This window comes from Telopea speciosissima, chromosome 9 (genome assembly GCF_018873765.1).
Source record: "Telopea speciosissima isolate NSW1024214 ecotype Mountain lineage chromosome 9, Tspe_v1, whole genome shotgun sequence".
Taxonomy (NCBI): domain Eukaryota; kingdom Viridiplantae; phylum Streptophyta; class Magnoliopsida; order Proteales; family Proteaceae; genus Telopea; species Telopea speciosissima.
Genome location: NC_057924.1, coordinates 45,351,446 through 45,372,738, shown reverse-complemented (window position 1 = coordinate 45,372,738; position 21,293 = coordinate 45,351,446). Strand labels below are relative to the sequence as shown.

At 44.6% G+C, this 21,293-nt stretch overlaps 1 pseudogene; it reads left to right on the top strand.

Annotated features, from left to right (window-relative positions):
• Window positions 1-311: 311 nt before the first annotated feature.
• On the top strand, window positions 312-21,116 carry LOC122638950 (annotated as a pseudogene).
• The last annotated feature ends 177 nt before the right edge of the window (window positions 21,117-21,293 follow it).

Genomic DNA, 21,293 nt, shown 5'->3' with positions numbered 1-21,293 from the left:
AATGAGAATGAGCTGATCTCGCTCGATCTGATTCTTCAGCAACAGCCCTTCGACGTCCAGCAACTCCTCAACGAGGGGTTTCTTCAAAGGTAGATCCTAACCCCCGGTAGGGTATCCGAGCTGAGCTCTTAACTTGTATTTTTCTTTTAGCATGCTCTAATTTCTCTTTCTTTCCTTTGGCAGTGGTCGGCCACATTCCCTCGATGGACTCGGCTCGTCTCAAGGCCGAGGTGGTAGAGGATAGGAGGAGAAAAAATGCCGAGAAGAAGGCGATGCAGAGCAAGGGCATCCTACCGAGCCCGAAAGACACCATGGTCGGCCTCGAGGCCAGGAAGGGTAAGGACCCCGCGGGCTCGCCTAGAAAAGGGAAGGGTCGAAGGGGCGAGAAGAGCCCGCCGAGGGATGGGAAACGGCCGAAAATATCCATCAACCTCACGACTGGGAACCTCCTTGGGGTCCCCTCGCCTCCAGATGTTGCTCGGTTGGCCTTGGGGAGGGCCTTGGCTAGGAACGTCTCGGTTCAGCCGAGCTGGCATCTTTTTCCTGAGGACTCCACCCTGACCTCTGCCCCGCATGCTAAGGAGTGGCTTGACACTAGTCGGCTTCCCGCGGACAAGGAGATGCTAGAGAAGTTGTCCGTTCGCGAGCTCCTTTCCACTCTGTTTCAGGACTTTAACATGGTGAGTTCCTACTCGACTCCTAGTAGGTGATCAAACCTGTTGGGCTCGGCTTTTGCTAATGCTCGACTGTCTTTTTGTAGGGGGTTGCCAAGGCGGTAGAGACCCTTCTCCAGTTCGAGCGGCTCCTGACCGCGAATTCCTCCCTCGAGGTCCAATGTGAGCAGGCCAACAAGAAGCTCGAAATCACCGAGGCTGAGGTCTAGAGCCTCAAGGATGAGGTGACCCAGCACAAGAACGAAGTCGAGGCTTTGAGGGGTCAGCTCAGCTAAGCTAGAGAGAAGGTCGAGGCTGATCTGAAACGTGCCCGGGCCGAGGGGGTGAGTGAATACCTCTTGTCCGAGGATTACGTTGAGGTGTGCCACAGTATGAGGAAACCTTCTTACGCCAAAGGCTATGATACGGGCTGGGCTAATCTGTTGACCGAGCTCCGCGCCGCCTACCCCAACCTCAACCTCTCCCAATTCGACGATGATGCAGCCATCGTGGTGGAGGAGTTGGGAAATGAGGAGGGGGTTGAGGTCGTGCAGATTCGGGCCGCCGAGGTTATCCCAACGGCTGCCACCTCTATCACCGCCGAGCACCCCCATGACCCCCCAGCCGAGCACACTACCGAGGTCACCGTCGAGGATGTTCGCAAGAACTCCGCCGAGGAGACCGTCGTCTGAAGACCTTTGCTTTTTTTTGCGTCTGTTGTACTTGTCCCCGTGCTAGGGTTTTTGTCAATAGTTTTTTTTTTTTTAATGTACTGACTGAGCCGAAAGGCCTCTCTTTGTACTGTGAAGAGCTGTCGGCCCCTAATGAAATATCTTTTCTTCCAAATTTGTCTAAGTGCTTTAGCTCGGCAATTCTTTCTTTTATTTCATCAATGTTATTCTGTTCGTCCGAGGCCGAGGCCGAGCAGCCGGCCTTGTTCTTTAGCCAAGCCCATGGACTTGGCTATTTTTAACCATGTTGTACATTGTCGGCTCGGCCGGGGCATTTGGCTACGTGACGTAAAGATGGGATGAGGTCAAGCTCTCGTCCATCCTCAAGTGATTTAGCCAGTTTGTTGCCTTTAGTTGTCAGCTCGGGTCAGCTGCCACATTCTGTATATTCGGCCGAGCTTAATGCCTTGGGAATTTTTGTTTGAGTTTAGCCTCTATTCTGCTCGGCCGTGGTGAAAGTTTGTTGTGATCGGCCCGCCAGCCTATGAGGGCTAGTCTTATGACCTTGTTGCCGGCCTATGAGAGTCGGTCTTAGGGGTCAGCCAATCTATGAGGATTAGTCTTACAACTTAGCTACCGATCTATGAGGATCGGTCTTTGACGTCTGCCAGTCTATGAGGACTGGTCTTACGACTCGGCTGCCGACCTATGAGGGTTGGTCTTTCACATCGGCTAGTCTATGAGGACTGGTCTTACGACTCGGCTATCGACCTATGAGGGTCGGTCTTTCACGTCGGCCAGTCTATGAGGGCTGGTCTTATGACTCGGCATATTTTTTACTCAGAATGTTCTTGAAGATGAGGAAGAATTTTCGTTTATTGAATCATAAAAATGTTGGCCAAAACCAGGTACATATGTGCTCGACTCTGAGCTAAATATTTTACTAAAAAATTTTCTTCAAATTTTTCGAGTTCCAAGGCCTCGGTACCTTCTTGCCCCCCGGAGTCTGCAAGCGATACGTCCCTGGGCGAATTTGCTTGGAGACTATGTATGGTCCCTCCCAATTTGGTGCCAGTTTTTCGTGTTGCCTTAGTTGGAACGCGCTGAGCTTTCTGAGGATGAGGTCCCCTTGTCGAAAGTGTCATTCCTTCACCCTTGAGTCGTAGTACTTTGCTGTTTTTTGTTGGTATGCCGTGTTCTGGAGTAGGGCATTCTCTCTAACCTCGTCGAGGAAGTCAAGGTTGGCTCTCAGTCCATCTTCGTAGATCTTCTCGTCGAAGTTGAGCACTCGATAGGACGATGCTTTGACCTCGATGGGAGTGAGGGCTTCAGTTCCGTATGCCAGCCGAAAAGGGCTCTCCCCTGTGGGTGTTCTTACCATCGTCCGATACGCCCATAGGACGTTCGGCAGCTCTTCCACCTATCTTCCCTTGGCCTCATCCAATCTTCTTTTGATCCCTGCAAGTAGTGTTCGGTTCGACACTTCCACTTGCCCACTGGCTTGTGGGTGAGCTACCGAAATCGGGCGAAAGTTGATGTAGAAGTCCTTGCAAAATTCTCGAAAGCTCGGGTTGTTGAATTGCGCACCATTGTCTGTGATGAGAATTTTTGGGAGCCCGAACCGGTAGATGACCTTGTCTCGAAAGAATTTTTCCATGTTCTTTTCGATGATGGTGGTCAGGGGCTCAGCTTCGACCCATTTGGTGAAGTAATCGATCGCCACAACCACATACTTTCGATTTCCTGACGCCGGGGTGAAGTCTTCAAGAATATCCATCCCCCACATGGTGAAAGGAATTGGGCTCAGCATTGAGGTCAGCTTTGTCGTAGGTCGGCTCAGAACCGGGGTGAATAGTTGGCACTTCTCGCATGTCTTTACGTACTTCATGGCTTCTTCTTGCATTCTCGGCCAATAGAAATCTTGCCGAAGTATCTTGTATGCTAATGCTCGGCCCCCCATGTGGCTCCCTCATATTCCTTCGTGCACTTCAGCCAAGGCGTACTCGGCCCCTTTCGGTCCGAGGCATCGGAGAAGAGGAGCCGAGATAGCTCTCTTGTATAATACGTCATCGATCATTGTGTACTTCGCGGCTCGGATCTTGACTTTCCTTGCCTCATCTCGATTCTCCGGTAGTTGATCGTTTTCTAAGTATTTGACGATTGGGTCCATCCAGGTCAGCCCGTCTTCCTCTATGTGCTTCACACTTTCTTCTTACAGGGACAGCTTCTCAAGCATCTCTATGTATACTGATCAGCTCAGATTCGGGAGGTCGGCCTCGGCCAACCATGAGAGGGAGTCAGCCACAGTATTTTCTTGCCTTGGTACTCGGGTCATCTCAAAGTGCTCGAGCTCGGAGACCAATGCTCGAGCTCGGCTCAGGTATGCCATCATTCTTTCATCCTTAGCTTCGTACTCACCGTTGACTTGGTTGACCACAAGTTGGGAGTCGCTTCGTACCTTTAGTCGCCCGACGCCTATAGCTCTGCTCACTCGGAGCCCGACTAGGAGGGCTTTGTATTCGGCCTCGTTGTTCGAGGCTGGGAACTTGAATCTTAGGGCGTATTGGATGCGGAAACCCTCGCGGCTAACCAACATCAAGCCCGCTCCACACCCGTCGGAATTCCTCAAACCGTCAACATTCATGATCCATGATTGTTCGGCTTCGGGCTCGGCCTCAGCCTCTATCATTGATTCGGCATCCTACACCTCGGGGTCGGGTATAGTGCATTCCGCTATGAAATCTGCCAAAGTTTATCCCTTTATCGTCGTCCTCGGCTGGTAGCTTATGTCATACTCGCTCAGCTCTACCGCCCACTCGATCAGCCGACCCGACACATCCGGCTTGTGTAGTATCTTCTTGAGGGGTTGATCGGTTAACACCGTGATTGGATGAGCTTGAAAATACGGCCTTTGCTTTCTTACAGCCGTAACGAGGGCAAATGCTACCTTCTCAAACTTGGAGTATCTGGTCTCGACATCGACGAGAACATGGCTAATATAGTATATGGGCTTTTGTGCTCGGCCCTCCTCCCTGACTAGTACTGCGCTGACCGCGACCGGGGTCGCGGTGAGGTAAATTTGAAGTTCTTCTTTAGGCTTGGGTCGGGAGAGTAGAGGCGGATTTTCCAAGTACTTCCTGAGGTCTTCAAAAGCTTGTTGGCACTCGTCGGTCCATTTGAAATCCTTCGGGCTTTGAATGTTCTTCAGAGTTTTGAAGAATGGGAGACACTTGTCGCCCTATTTCGACATAAACCGTGCTAGCGCCGCAACTCTTCCGTTCAGCCTTTGTACTTCTCGGATCGTCCTTGGAGGGCTCATCTCCTGAATTACTTTGATCTTTGCCGGGTTGGCCTCGATACCTCTTATGGAGACCATGAAGCCAAGGAATTTCCCCGAGGTTACGCCGAAAGAGCACTTGGTGGGGTTCAGCTTCATTTGGTTTTTCCTGAGCATGCCGAAGGCCTCTTCCAGGTCAGCCAAATGATGCTCGGCCTTCAAGCTCTTCACCAACATGTCGTTTACATAGACTTCCATGTTTCTGCCGATTTGTGCACGGAATATGTAGTTCACCAACCGCTAGTACGTTGCTCTGGTGTTCTTCAACCCGAACGGCATAACTTTGTAGCAAAAATTTTCTTGGTCGATTCGGAAAGCCGTGTAGGACTCGTCCTCTTCGTGCATTAGAATTTGATTATAGCCAGAGTATGCATCCATAAAGCTCAGCATCTCGTGCCCGGCAGTGGCATCTATCAATAGGTCGATCTGAGATAGCGGGTACTCATCTTTTGGGCACGCCTTGTTGAGGTCGGTGTAGTCGATGCACATCCCCCACTTTCCATTCGGCTTGGGAACCATTACGACGTTCGCCAACCAAGTCAAAAACTTTTCTTCCTGGATGAACCCTGACCGTTGGAGCTTCTCCACTTCCTCTCTAATCGCGGCTTGCCGATCGAGAGTATAGTTCCTTCTCTTCTGTTGGATAGGCTTTCGGCTCGGATCCACATGGAGTTGGTGCTCGGCTATGTGTCTCGGTATGCCCGGCATGTCGGCGGCTGACCAAGCGAAGACGTCGGCATTCGCCTTTAAGAAATTTTCGAGCCAATTCCTTTGTTCTTCGCTCAGCAATGATCCAAGTTGTACTGTCTTCATTGAATCTTCATCGCTGAGGGAGAATGGGATGAGATCTTCCACGGGCCTTCCGCGCCTTTCAGTGAGCTCATCCCGCTGGTCCTTAGGGAGGTGCTCGGCGCACATTACCATTCCTCGGACATTCCCCTTGTTTTGCTTGATGAAGGCGGCGTAGCATTCCCAGGCTTTCTTTTGATCACCCCGAATTTCTCCGATGTCGTTCTCCGTGGAGACCTTCATCTTCAAATGCATCGGCGAGATTATGGCTTGGAGAGCGGTCAGCGATGGGCGGCCGAGTATGGCATTGAAAGCCACCACCGACCATACTACCATGAATTTGACTTGGATCGCTGCTTGACATGGAGCTTGGCCGAACATGACTAGTAGGTTAATTGAGCCCTTGATTGTGGCGGCGACCCCCGAGAACCCATGAAGGGAAGTTCCTTCCGACTTAAGCGCATCATCGCCGAAGCCGAATTATCAGTACGCGTCTAGCGACATAAGGTCCACGGATGCGCCTGTGTCGACTAATACCTGATGAACGGGTCTCCTCGCAATTTCTACCTGTACCACCAAAGCATCATCATGAGGCAGACTTATACCTTCGAGGTCGGCCTCAGTGAAGGAGATTGTTGTTTCAGACTTCGGCTTTTTGGTCGGCATCTCCGCGACCCCTACGAACCGCGCATTCGCCTTGGCCTTCCGTGTAGATTCATGTCTGGGCCCTCAAAGGATAGTGTATATGGGGGCTCCCTTGTCATTGCTCGGCCCGGATCCATCATCTTTCTTTTCGGTTCGGTCCTTGGGCTCGTCGTGCCCAGCCCTTCGGCCATCTGTTCTCCGCTCAGTCTTTCTCCTGTCGCGATCCTCGTGTCACCGACCCCCACGTTCTTCCCAGCCTCCTTTGACATACCGCTTCAGGTGCCCTGCCTTGATCAGTTCTTCAATTTCCCTTTTCAGTTGATAACAATCCTCGGTGTCATGACCGATGTCCTTGTGGAATTGATAATACTTGTTGGGATTCCGGGATGACCTGGCCTGCATCGGTCGAGGTCAGCGGATGTACCCGTCGTCTTGTATTTGCATCAGGATTTCCTTCAGCGACGTATTCAAAGGAGTGTAATCAGGGCTCTGGCTCGACGATCAGTCTTGGGCCACTTTTCATCTTTGCGATCATCAGTCGTCGGCCTTTTCTTCTCGACCTTCCCTTCTTTCCCCTTCCGGGCTTGGAGTACTTCCGCCATCTTTGCGAATTCATTGCACCTCTCTAGGAGCTCGGCCATATTCTTCGTCGGCTTTCGGGCCAAGTCCTTGATGAGGTCCATGTCGGAGAGCCCATTGCTCATCGCAGTATGGGTTGTGGCCTCATCTAAATCCTTGATGTCTAAGGACTCTTTGTTGAAACGTGAGACGAATGCTCAGATCGACTCATCTGACCGTTGCTTCACGCCGAGGAGGTTGACCATCGTCTTCTTATGTTTCATGCTACTCTGGAAGCGCGTGACAAAGGCTCGGCAGAGCTAAGCAAAGCTTGTTATGGAGTTCGGCGGCAACCAGGGGAACCATGAGGTCGTCGTGCCCTTGAGAGACGAAGGGAAAGCTCGGCAGGAGACAATTTCGATTCCCCCATACATGGTCATCATCACGTTGAAGTAATTGATGTGATCCATCAGGTCGGTGGTCCCGTCATACCGGTAGAAGGGAGGCGGCTTGAACCTGGCCGATAATGGTGCAGTCATGATCTCGGGAGGATAAGGGTGTCGTCCGACCACTGAGTAGGCGTCCGGGGTTGCCTATTTTTTTAACCCCTTAACTTGCTAGGCCAAGTCTCGTAGCCTCTTCTCCAACTCAGTTTCAGGTGCTCGATCGTTCATCTCGTCAGCTAGATGCAAGTTGTCTTCTTCATTCGGCCAAGGTCGGCCATTTGTCCTTCATCTTGGGATCGGTTCGCTCGATCGTCCAGTTGAGGCCGTCCATTAAGGTCTGCTCGGTCAGCCTCACCCCTTCTTATTCCTCTTCCTATTTGGAAGTTGGACCCGCAGGGGCTCCTCTGTTGCTCTTCTCGGAGAGGTAGGCTTCGATGCGGGGGCTATGGCGAGATCTTTCTCCTTGCCCCGCAACACATCTCTCATTTGGCTCGTCCCCTTGTTCTCGGTGTCCCCTCAACTGCCCGTCCTCTCCTAGCCGACCAGAAAATACCTATCTTCTCACTACTGATGCCGCTGGTTCGATCTCTCACCCGATCCTCGGGCTCCGACGATGCTCCTGCTCATCCTGTCGAGCACTCCTGTTGGGACACGAAGGAGTTTTCCCTCGATGAGCACTGGTGCCAAGGGGGGTGCAACTAGTGGTTGGCCTAGCAACCCGCCCTGGGCCATCTGTCCCATGAGAGTTCGCAGCATCTCGTTGGTATGCAGCAGTTGAAGCTAAACGTCCATAACTTATCGGTTGTTCGCCGAGGCTTCCGCATCCAAATTTCCCTGCATGGGTGGTAGCAGCGGCAGATTCAGCCCTGGATGGTTCGGATCGGCCCTCGGCCGTCCTTCTGCCATCGTGTCCAGCACACTTCCACCATTCCCCCCATCCACCGGGGGAATCGGGTTGGCCATGGCGCCCGTGCTGGGCTGCGCTCCTCCCCCCCGTGGGGGTCTTCCGGTCGCGCCTTGCCGCGACGTTTCAGGGGTGGCGAATGTCTCGCTTACCTATCAGGTTGCGGTTCATCCCCTCGGGAGGCGGAGCCGTGCTGTCCTGATCTTGTTTGTACCACCATTGTCTTTACTCCTTGGATTGGCAGAAACGACGATGACTGATTGACGTAGTTCCCACAGACGACGCCAAATCTATTGCGTGTGAAAACCTCCGATGCCCGGTTCGCCCACGGATGAGCCTGCAAAAATCGAGTGAGCGTAAGAGAGCCGATGTGGCTCCGGCCAAGGATTCTCCGATGCTCAAGTCAGGTCTCCAGTACAGCAGCGTAACAGCTAGTAAAAAGTGAGATGAGCATGTGAGCTCCATACCTGGGTATTTATAGGATGAGATGAGGCAGTTGGAGGAGTCCTTGCATGGTAAGAGTCCTTCTTTGGTAAGGCTCTTTCACGCGGAGCGATATGGAGAGTGATTTTCGGGGTTGGACTCTCACTATGGTAGGAGTCCTAATGGGAGTATGATTCAGTATCGCGTGGGATCGTGGCTTGATCCTTATCTCGTAATTCTCGAGGTGTGCTGACGCGGCACCGCGATCTCTGGCGTACCGTTATTAAGGTTTCTGGGGAGGGCCCGGCCTCGGACAATCGTGGTCTCACAGCTCGGCCTCGGGCGACCGTGGCCTCAGTGCTCGACCTCGGTGTATGCGGCATGGAGATTTTCTTCAACCGTGCAGGAGCTCGGCCGAATCACGGCGTTCTGTATATGGCTGACCTGGGCGGGCTCAGCTCAAGGCTCGACTGGCCTGATGCTCGGCCATCGAGCCCGGCCAAGCCAGAGGCTGGGAAATCGTCCCCCTGGTCTAGTGTTTGAGGTGGCGCCGCGCACCATGTGCTCGGTCTGGTTCTCGGCGGGCCCGTGCACGGCCAGACAGGGACCCAAACCATGTCACTCTTCCAGCGGCCGGTTCAATTCGGCACGAGACTGCTCGGGTCGGTCCCAGCATGTCCACGTGGCTCTTCCTGGTTGGTGGGGGATTCTATGAGTCATCAGGATCCTCTTTGTAGCTCCTCCTTACAACTTATGTTGAATGAGACATGCCTTCACAAAGCTTTAATTCTACATAAAAAAATGACGTACATTTTCTTTATGCAACTTCACTTTGCTCATAGAAAGAAACAATTACACACACATCTACAGGCATCCTTGTGCAGAGACACTTGAAGCCAAGATGAACTCAGGATCTACATCTTCAAATATTTAATGCACCCAAAAAAAATTTCAGATTTCAGCACATGAAAGACAGCAGCAACAACGACAAATACAATAAGATCACCACCACCAACAACAAATACAACAAGAACACCACCAACGACTTTTCAACATTTTTGTCCATATTTTCAGTTCTATAGTGTTACATGACAATTGAAATTTGCATTCATGCCATTATAATTCATAAAATTAGACATAAGAAGATACAATGAATCTTGATGGATTCGAACCACCATCTCTTGGGGAATCCCCAAGTGCTCTACTAGTTTGAGCTAAAGACTCATACAAGAAAGCAAATGAGAGCAATTAGAAGGCTACACTAGAATCACCAACCAAGGCTATATCACCTACCACATTTGTAAAATTCACTTGTGACATTAGAGAAAGAGAGTCAAATGTTGGAAGCCATTCAAACCAATGATTTCAAGCACCTGAGAAGCTTCTTTGTTGAGAAATTTCCAAGCCAAACTCCCAGACTCTATGCAACTAAATATAATCTCACTGTTAAAATACAAAAGACACCCAAAGTAGGGGTTAGCAATCAGTAATCAGTAGTTTGGTGGCATTCAGTATTACAGTAGTCAAGCTAACATCTCCATATATTGGTTGTAGTTGACTCTTGCTTTCATAGTGGATTATTGTTATGGTTTCATGGAATAGAGAAAAGGGTTCTCCAATAGTTTGATGGGGTAACCAGAATTTTGTTTATGATGAACATAATTTTTTTCTTTTGTTTCATCTTCTACTACCTCATACAAATTTCAGCCCTTAGTTCATATATTCTACAAGTTCAGAGATTTTCTAGTTACTGGTTTGATTAGAAACTGGGATTGTACTTGTGAAAGGGTTCTTCTGCAAGTACAATCTCAGGTCTGAGATTTCTTTAAAGGACAGTACCTGGTTCCTAGCCTGAAGCCCACAAACCCACTCCAAATCACTCCTTTTGTTCTCATTTTTTGGGATTGCATCTACTTCCAAATACTACAAGTAGTATTAGAGCTTTGTTGCTTTGTGACTTGTTGCTGAACTTAAAATTCAAAATCTGCTGCTGGCCCGTATGTTTTCCATACAACTAATATTCAGGAATATTTTTTTGTCATTATTTTAGTGTTTTTCAATTTAAGAGAGTAGACGGCTGACTTCCTTAACCTTAAGTTTCACAAAGAGGAAATTCAACTACTTTATAAAAAACTTGAATGCAATATTTACAAGGTTAGCTTATTAGATTATACTAGTTCAATATACTCTAGTTTAGGTTTGTAAGTTTTTAAAAGGTGCCTTTGTAGATGATTAATGGTAAAAAGAAACTAGTTACAGCAAGAAAACTAAATAAGAATAGACTATTACCTAGACATATATGTAATGTTTAGTTCGGATTTAATCACTCAATTAGATAAAGTAATTTACTTTTAGGTGATCATAACATCTGGGTAAGTAATTTAGACTGTTAGGCTTTCATAACATCTGAACTCCACAGGCAAGGCAAACTTTAAGCAAGTCAAAACCAAGCATCCAAGTGCACACTCAATCAAGATATTCATATGGCTTACTTCGCCCCTGACATATTGAAACCAATAAGATATTTTCTAGCAACAGAGACACTAAACAGATTCTGTCAAAATTCTATTTAGCTTATGTCCCTCCTCCAACTATTACTATTCCAAGGGAAAGGAGAAAGACAAACAAGTGTAGTGTAGTGTTACGAATGGGTTGAAGGACTCGGAATGTACACAAACACATTGACCAACACTCTCTTAAGTACAATATACAGTATAAAAGTATACACACCCCTGTTTTCAAACTCGGGGCATTCTGCAACCAAAGTTTGAGCAATTATTGAGCTTCAGCATCAGCAATGGTTGGTGACTTGGAGAGAGAAGAAAAAAAAAATTGATTTGCAGAGCTTACTTCGATTGGGCTACAAAAAAAATTGACTTCGACTTAAGTCAGCTCATTTTTCCCTCCTCCCCCTCCCCTGGTCTTTTTGAGATCCATTATTGAAGAATACGGAAAAAAAATTGATTTACAGAGCGTACTTTATTTGGGATTAACAGGAAATGAAGAGAAACATAAGAAAGACCAAGTTCCAGACACAGAAAATCTCCAACAGAGAAGACCAAGTTCCAGACACAGAGAAAATCTCTACCACACAATACCGACCTCCAAAGAACCTTCTGTCGAACACTTCGTAGACAGGATTCATCATCAATGGAAAGGCAACTAACAAATTCACACACAGAGGGTAATGTTGATGAAAACCAAAGAGAGGGGAGGGAAAGGAGACATTACCTTCTGGAGCTTCCACAACCAGAGGTTACGAGAGATGCTGGGTAGATTACACGGTGGTGCGCCATTGCCTCAATTGCAGAGTTCGACAACTCCAACAGTAACGCGGTGTGGAGAGAATGAGGAAATGAGGAATTAGGAATGTAGGAACGAGAGACTGGCAAAGAGGGCGATGGGTTTGGGAAAAATTCAGTAAGCAACTTTTTCAGGGACCTTTAACTCGCCGAAAACGAGAGAGAAAGAGGTTGAGTTGGTTCATCGTCGGGTAGATGATTTTTGGGGAAGATGGGTATTGCAGAATTACGTTTTAGTCCTTATTAGAAAATTAAGTTAAAATTCTTGGATTTCGTTGATTTTCCAGCCATGAATGTGATTTGACTAATTTGTCCTCATTAATTTATTCCAACTGTATCACTTAACAATAGTTTAAGGGATAGTTGATGTCTTGTTATGTTTGGATAAATAACAGACTCTTGTTACGTTAATAATTTTTCTTTATTTTTTATATAAATCTTTTAAAGATTCCATTTTAAAATTCCACGTTCAAATGCTAATATCTCTAAAACAGAATGGCCGATTTTGACGTGTGACATATTGCCGCGAATATCACAACACGTACTTTCCATTCGTGCGGCTGATATAGCCAAAATTTTTTGAAAAGTGGCACAGATACTGGGAAAAGTACATAAATGGTGTTTCACGTCGATCAAGGTCCAAATGATACTGGAATTACATGAAATTTTACATGTAACCATAATATGACCAAATAATGCTATCCAAATGGTCTCAGGTCACATCGGGTGGCTCGGATACCAAGAACCATGCTAGGGGCAAAGTGGTCATTTTCATAAATATTATCCGATTTGATCGAAACTTCACGTAAAAGCTTAATATGACCAAATAAGGTCATCCAAAGTGTTTTGGACTAAATTGGGAGGTTCGGATATTAAGAACCGTGCCAGGGGCAAAATGATCATTTTCACAAAAGGTGTTGGATTTGGGTGAAACTTCAAATGTGGACTTAAAATTGTTAAATAAGGCTATGCTAGGGGTTTAGGCTCTACTTAAGACAGTTTGGTTCCAAAAAAGTGGGGTAGGGGTAATTTGGTAATCCTTGCCATTCAGTCACCACACAAGTTATAACCTTGACCATCATTGCCAAGACACACTTCCAAGGTGTCAAAATGTGGTGTCTACACTGTTATAACCCAATAAGACTGGTGTTCTCTCATCGTTTTACCGCATCAGTGACAAGTGGACTTTCCTTTTTCAGTTCCAACGAGGAATTAAACTTTACTAATTGCCTTCCCTATAAATACAGTATGAGATTCAACCAACACAACTTTAAAGACTTTTATTATTGTCCTTTATTACTGCTCTTACAGTTCTCAGTTCACACTCCTGTTGTTCGAAGTTCTAACTTGAGTATCGGAGAGTCCACCCTAGAATCTACTTCAACCTTCTCTCTTGCTTAGCTCTTGGTCTTTGGTATGCAGGTCTTCCCCTGACGTGACAATTCAGATTCCAACGGTAACAGATTCCATGGTTTGAGGTATCGGTATTGGATCGCCCATATCAGTATCTCTAGTCACCAATCCTGATACCATGTGGATACCATACTGGTGAAATAGTACGGACCATGGGTGAAAAAGTTCAAAAAAAAACCCAAAAAAAAACAAAAAAACAAAACCAATTGTTTAGGAAAACTTGAGGCAAACTTGTTCGATACAGGCCGATCTATGCTGATCCATAATGGTATCATATAGGTTTTGAAGATGATCGATACCGATTTGATACCGTGCACTAAAACAATGATGGATTTAGGCCTGCTAGGAAAAACGGAAAATTATTTGCTCCATTTCCCCAAGTCCCTCTAATAGGGGGTGGACCCCACCCAAGTAGGGGGTAGGGTGATCATTTCCAACCCCTTATTAGAGGTACTTGGGGTAATGGACCGGACAGGAAAATGGAGCAGATAATGATCCAAAAAACTCCACTACTAATTAGCACCCCCTGTATAGCCATTCCCATACTCAAGCTTTAGTCCAGCCCACAATGTTAATAGTAGGTCCGGCTGGATTGACACATAAAAAACCGGCTGAACCCTTTTTTATGTTTTTTAAAGAAAACCGGCTGGACCTTATTGATAGGAAGAAATCAGGGAGAGGCCGAGTGAGACGTGGTTGTTGGCCGCGGGAGTTTTAACGGATTTCCTCCAATGTCAAATAAATATGACCGTTATAAGTGTGCATGGCTTGGAGGTGAAGCAATTCTTTGGGTTTATTTCCTAATTTCGAATCCTTTTCCTTGTTGTTTCGTAAACAAATCCTAATAGAATCTGCCTGATCTGCCTTTTCGTTTTTAGAAACAACTCAAAGAGGTGTTCGTCAAATTCCAAATTAGTAAGTTAGTCTTTGGGGTTTCCTTTTCAGATTAGTATTGGGAGTTCACCTGAGCGAGAGAGAGAGCGCCTCTGAGCAATTATATATATATAAAGGAACCATTCCCTCAAACATTTCAAATGCCCGTTTCTCATCAGTTCTTCAATTTCACTTTCTCTGAATTCTGAATTCTGATCTGCAGTCGGTTTCTGGTGTTCTTGCGTTTCCTTTCTCTAGCTAAGAGGAGAGAGGAGAAGGAACCATTCCCTCTACCATTTCAAATACCCATATCTCATCAGTTCTTCAATTTCACTTTCTCTGAATTCTGAATTTTGATCAGTAGTCGGTTTCTGGTGTTCTTGCGTTTCCTTTCTCTGGCTAAGAGGAGAGAGGAGAGATGAAAGTATTAAAGAAAAGGAGAGGAGGAGAGGAGCAGAAGGAGGAGGATCCATTGGAGTTGAAGTTGTACAGGGATCCATGGGTTGTCAAGAAAAAACTCACGGCTAGTGATCTCGATCATCTAAGCAGAGTTATACTACCAAGTGTTCAGGTGGAGAAGCATGTCCTTCCATTCCTAAAACCCTACGAACTCCATAGTGTGGTACGGAGCTTTAGAGGACTCAATGTCTGGGTTTACGACTTGGATACAGGCACACGCCATTTGTTGAGCTTCAAGAAATGGAACAGCAACCACTCTTACAAGCTTGGTCTGAATTGGATTAAGGAATTCGTGAAGAAGAGAAAGCTTCGGACAGGCGATGTGATCGGGATGTTTTGGGACCCTTCCACCAGGGGATTCTATTTCTCTGTTCTCGAGAGATCTCCTCTTCCTCCTCTAGATGGTGCCGCTGCTGAACCAGTACTAGTTGCAACGGCTGCAACTCCTCCTCCACCTCTGGATTCTAAACTCTTTGAATATGCAAACAAACGCCTCCATCTCAGTCCACCTGTGCCTGAGGATGACGACCCAATATGAATCAACCCATCTAATCATTATAAGGATTAAGGAGGTAAAGAAGTGAGTTAGAGTTTAGGGAAGGCAAGTAGTACAGAGTATACAATTCTTGATTTTGCCCTTTGGGGGTTCAATTTTTGTAACAGTGATTGCAGTTAATAAGGATATGTAGTTCCTACTTTGATGGTTGGTTACCTTGTTTGTTTTATTAAGGTTTGGATTATATTTTAGCCAATTTTTTTTTATTGATTTCCCTAATCCAATTTGTCTTAGGTAGTTTTCTATTTAATAAAGATTTAAAATCATGAATAAGGGATTAAATATGTTGTTAAAATCATCTAATCATTTCTGATAATTTCGTTCCTTAACAATAGCAGAGAGGAGGTAAATTTCCAATAAAACTACTATACCAGTAGATGTGTTGGTATGGGTGTGGGAGCTTGAACTTTATTAAGTGGCCAATAAAGCCCAAGTTTGGTCCTTCAGAAGAAGATCAGAGAATGGAGTAGACAAGAAGAAGCTTTCGCTTGCAATTAATGTTCTTATCTCTGATTTTCACCTGTCTGCTCTCTAATTAGTCATTGAATTTGGTTTCTCTCTGTTCCAACTAGTTTTGATCATTTTCTTGGTCCTGCAAGCTTGTGACAGCAGTAGTGGTTGCAATGTTCTCATTTGTTGATTCTGGGCATTTTTGTTTATGAGATATTTCCCATAGAATCCTCTTGGTCTGCTTTCATGTTGCTCCATAATCCTTTTGTGCTACTGGTTCTATCATTGAAGATAGAATCATTAACACCATATACCAGGGGAAGCTTAGATTGCATTCATCTTTATAGCTGTTTCTTGTTATTTAAATCATTGACTCAACAAGTAAGAAAATTTTTATTGCATTTCCTGCTTTACTACTTGACAGTTTATTCCATTCCCAATTTTTCCATTCCTCTGTTTTTTCAAGGAAAAGACATGAGATGGCAATATGTAAGGCTTTTCCTCCTGTCAACATTCATTTTCAGTTGATACTGCTTATTTGTTTTTGCATTTGCTTTGTTAGATCACTAAATGAACAGGGGAATTCCCATCTAGGGGTTCAAGAACAACCTTATTGACCCAAATAACAATCTCTAAATCTGGAGTCCATTGGATACAGCTCCTTGCAGTTGGAGTGGAATAGGGTGTATTCTTTCTAAGTTAACCTCCATAAATCTCCACAACTTCAATTTATCTGGGCATTTGTCTTCCACTGTTTGTGGAATAGGGTGTATTGTTGGGGCATGTGAAATCACATACCCACCCAAACCATCAGAACTTGTGGACTTCTTCAACATCTCAAGTTCAATGCCTCCCGCTAAGTTTTTCCACATAAACTCAAAAGCTTCACACTGGTATGGATACATTCTCTTTCTGAGGCCAGGAATGAAGTCCCACACAGTGAGTTCAGCAAAACTATGTGAATGATGGGAATCACTGAATCACCATCATCTTGAAAGTCAAGCTCATTCAGCATATAGGCATCCTCTATCACCAGAAAAGATTTGTTGGCTGGGTCTCTTCAACGGATGTTTTCCCTGTAACATTCAGAACACAATCCACACAGAATCAGAGATCAAGGTTTGGTTAATACAAGGACAAGTAAATAAAGAGTCTTGTGTAACTAACCATTCCAAAATTTGTCCCAAACAGGAGGGAAATGGGTAGGAGGTGAAAGTCTGAACATTTGCGATGTGGGGGAGTATAGACTTAAATTATTTGTTAAGTAGAATTATGAAAGAACTACAAGGACTCCAAAGAGGATAGTTCCCTGCTGAAAAGGTTGTATTTCTACACCAACCAGAAAATTTGTTGTCGGGGTTCATTCCCATGGAAGTATTGCAAGGGAGCTTGGTCATTTAGGACAGTTAAGAAATTTAAATCTGTCCATCAATAATTTGACAAGTCAAATTCTTCTAGAGTTTCAGAACCTTACCCACTTAGAGGATTTGCAATTGTTTGACAATAACCTTGATGGTACTATTCCTGCCCTCATTGGGCCTAACAGCTATCTGTCTGATCTTTACATTTCTGAGAATAACCTTGTAGGTGGCATAACACCAAAGCTTTGCAAGTCACAGAAGTTAATGTTTCTGAGCCTTGGGTCAAATATGTCCAACTCCTCTACTTCTGCCTGCCCGGTACTGCTGTGCACCCCTACACACAAGCGTGGCGGAAAGTACTGCCTTACCCCCGCTCGGGCAAGGTGCTCAGGCAGGGGTAAGGCGGTACATTCCGCCTTGCTTGTGTGTGGGGCACACAAGGCAGTAGGGGCAGGTGGAAGTCGAGGAGTCGAATTGTATCTAGTAACATTCCTGACAGGCTAAAAACATGCACGTCTCTTGTACAGATAATGCTGGGTGGCAACTGGCTTACTAGAAGTCTATCTAGACTGCAGAACCTCTCAGACTTAGAATGGTATTAGAACCAAATTTTATGGCCAATACTGCCAAAAATTGGCAAGCTTAAAAAGCTAGAGTGTCTTCTCTTGTCAGATAACTATTTCTTTTATTAGATACCTTCTGAAGTTGGGGAACTGGTTCAGCTCGTTTCCTTCAATGTTTCTTCTAACCTACTCTCAGGGAGTATCCCTCTTGAGCTTGGCAACTATTCAAAGTTCCAGAGGCTTGATCTGAGCAGGAATAGGTTCACTGGTAATATTCCAGAAGAACTTGGTAATCTGTTGAATCTGGAACTGTTGAAACTATCTGATAACAAACTAAATGAAACTATACCACATACTTTAAGCAGTCTGTCCTGACTCACAGAGTTGCAAATGGGAGGGAATTATCTGTCAGTTAGTATACACAATGAGTTGGGTCAGCTTATTGCCCTGCAGATTGCCCTCAACATCAGCTACAATGCACTTTTTGGAGAAATTCTAGATAATTTGGGAAAATTGCAAATGTTGGAATCACTATACTTGAACAACAATTAGCTGGTTGGAACTGTGCCCAACATCTCTATTTTCCGGAGGATGGATCCCAGCAATTGCGCCAGAAATAATGGCCACTGTAGGTTGTCAAACTCATTCCATCCATCTTTAGTTCCACCTTTTACTCACCATCTGAGTTGGATGAAAAAAAGTTCACTAAAGGAGAAAATAGTAACCATTCTGTGATTTGGATTAATTTCCTTGTTTCTTACGATGGGTATTTGTTGGGTTATGAAGCGCCAGAGGCCCGCTTTTGTTTCCCTTGATGATCAAATTATGCCCGACATGACTAATTATTAGTATTTTCCCAAGAGGGTTTTTCATATCAGGACATTTTACAAGCTACTGGTTATTTCTCAGAGAGTGCAGTTATAGGGGGAGGAGCTCGTGGGACAGTTTAAAAGGCTATCATATCCAATGGAAAACTTTTTGCTGTCAAGAAGCTGAAGTGTCATGGGGAAGGGTCTAATGTGGACAGCAGCTTCCGTGCTGAGATATCAACCCTAGGAAAGATCAGTAACCGCAATATTGTGAAGCTCTATGGTTTTTGCTACCACCCAGACTCTAACCTTGTACAAGTATATAGAAAATGGTATCCTAGGAGAACTAATCCATGGAAACAAGCTTAATTGTCTGCTAGACTGGAATACTCAGTATAAAATTGCTCTTGGGGATGCGGAGGGTTTGTGCAATCTCCACTGTGACTGCAAACCTCAAATCATTCATCGTGATATAAAATCAAACAACATTTTATGGGAAGAAACTCTGGAAGCTCATGTTGGAGATTTTGGCTGGGTTAAGTTGATGGACTTACCATACTCAAAATCCATGTCTGCTGTTGCAGGTTCATATGGCTTTGCCCTTGGTAAGAACTTTATAAACTCAATCAGCTTTAATTCCATTCTTTATGCATTTTGCGATCATTTTTACCCAGGATTCCATCTATTTAAGTGGTTTTTTTTTTTTTCAATTTAAATGTACTAAGAATGTTATGCAGTAATATATTTCATACTTTTTGTTTGTAATCTTGTTCTTATGCAGTAATATATTTCATACTTTTTGTTTGTAATCTTGTTCTAATCAAATGTAGTTCGATATGTAGATTTCTTTACATTTGACATTGTCTGTTAGTAGCCAAGCTAATTATTAATGCAAGTTTTTGTAACTATACCCATGGCTAAATATATGTTTAGCATTTAAATTCAAGGGTAAATATTTTAGTGCAGAGAATAGTAAGAATGGCTAGGAGGGCTAAGAGTAGTTGTGCACACTACATTTGGACCCAATATATAGGCCACAATATCCCGGCTGGGAAGCTGGTGGGTTGGAGATTTAAGACTGGTTTTGGAACCAGCTTTTTTTTTTTTTTTTTGGATGAATAAAAAATTATATTAAAGAAAGCACTAATAAACTATCTCTCTCTCCCCAAAAAAAAAGGAGAGAAATACACAAAAGAGCCAACAGACAAGCCCATAGCCAAAACAAGCTAAAGGGGGAACACCCAAAGAGAAGCTAAAGGACCAAACACCCTAAACAACCAAACACGAGATTAAGAGGTGACCTTCTTTCCATTAGGATTATAGGATGGAGTAGGAGGAACTACCCATCTTCCGCTATGATTGATTGGAGCGATGGAAAGACTCACCTCATCAATTATACCAAAAACACTGCCATCTGCTTTAAGATCTTCCTGAGTATTGTTGACTAGGTCAGACTGTAGGTCACCCACAGGAGAGTCAAAGCCCAAAACAACACCCTCAGAACCTGTGTTTCCTTCATTGTCAAAAAAAGAGTTATGAGTCGGCTGGCAACATCCCTATCATCGACAATTGAAGAAGCAAAGATCACTAAAGATTTAATTTCAGGAGCTCCAGGGTCCCATCTCGGAGGAGGAGGCTTGCGCACCCTAGAGCTTCTTCTGCAAACTCCAGACCCATATTTCTTTCCATTCTTCGACATCTTCTTCGACCAGCTTTGTTGCACCTGCATGTTGACGAAAGATCACAAACACTGTTGACAAATACCTAATAAACTTGCTATTAGTTAGGCTCGTTAATTTGATGGGAAGTTAATGAATTCTCTTAGATGTTGAAACCATATTCGTGGAATAGTTCAGTTAAAAAATCTGATTGTAACCACTTTCTGTTCACCCATACTACTCAAATACATGATTCCATCATTCTTATAATCTTCATCTGCCTGCAAGCAAATTCAATGTTGATGGTCTACAACCTTTAATCAAATTGACAAGCCTAACCCTCTTTTTTCTGATAAATGATGAACATAACCAGTTAGCAGTTGTTTCTTAGCAGGACTAAGCCTAATAATTTCATTGGCAACTAATGTGGGAAAAGATGATCAATGAATATATTTCAACTGCTTGTTAGCAATGCAAGAGGTGCGCCTTAACTTAATCCAGACTCATAGATGTTTGATCTGTTGGCCAACTCTCTAGGAAGATAATTTTCCTAAACTACTTCAAAATAGCTGATTATACTCGTAATTTGTATGCATAACAGGAAACAATCCATAGGACTGGATTGAAAGAATTATTGCATCATCCAGTGTTGCAATTAGGACTTTGTACTATTACCAAGGTGCCATTAATTGGGTACAAAATGATTTTTCTACTCTCTCTCTCTCCTGTCCCTTTATAATTGATTTCTCTAAGCTGCTTTAAGAACAAGCTATAACTGTTAAACGAGCATTAGAAACATAGCTACTTAGTTCATGTGTATCTTCCATCTGAGAATCTATTGTTTTTCAATTCAGAGTACACATATACGATGAAAGTCACTGAGAAATATTATGATATCTACAGCTTTGGGGTTGTTCTACTCGAATTAATTACTGGAAAGTCTCCTGTTTAGCCCCTCAACCAAGGAGGGGACTTGGTGACATGGGTTAGAATCTAAATACAGAATATGGTCCCAACATCCAAGATTTTTTATCAATGCCTGAATCTGAGTGTGAGGATTACGGTCGAGGAGTTGTTTCTAGTGCTCAAGATCGCCTTGTTCTACACTAAAGCAACACCAGTAAATAGGCCAACCATGAGGGAGGTTATTGCGGTGCTGATTGATGCTAGGGAATCATCATCTAATCCTCTGCCATCGCCAACATTAGAAATCCATGTAGATGAATCGGCTGCTTGTAAAGGTTAGAACCCATGTATAGTGACTATTAATATGTGATATAGGAATTCACTCAAGACTTGGATGACTTTAAACTATAAGATTACATGAAGTATTTGTTCATAATACACTGGCTAATTAATGTCCAGTAATTATTTGCCATTCAGCCTATGGACTACCTCTTGTGTTGCTTCTTTCCTTGTGACT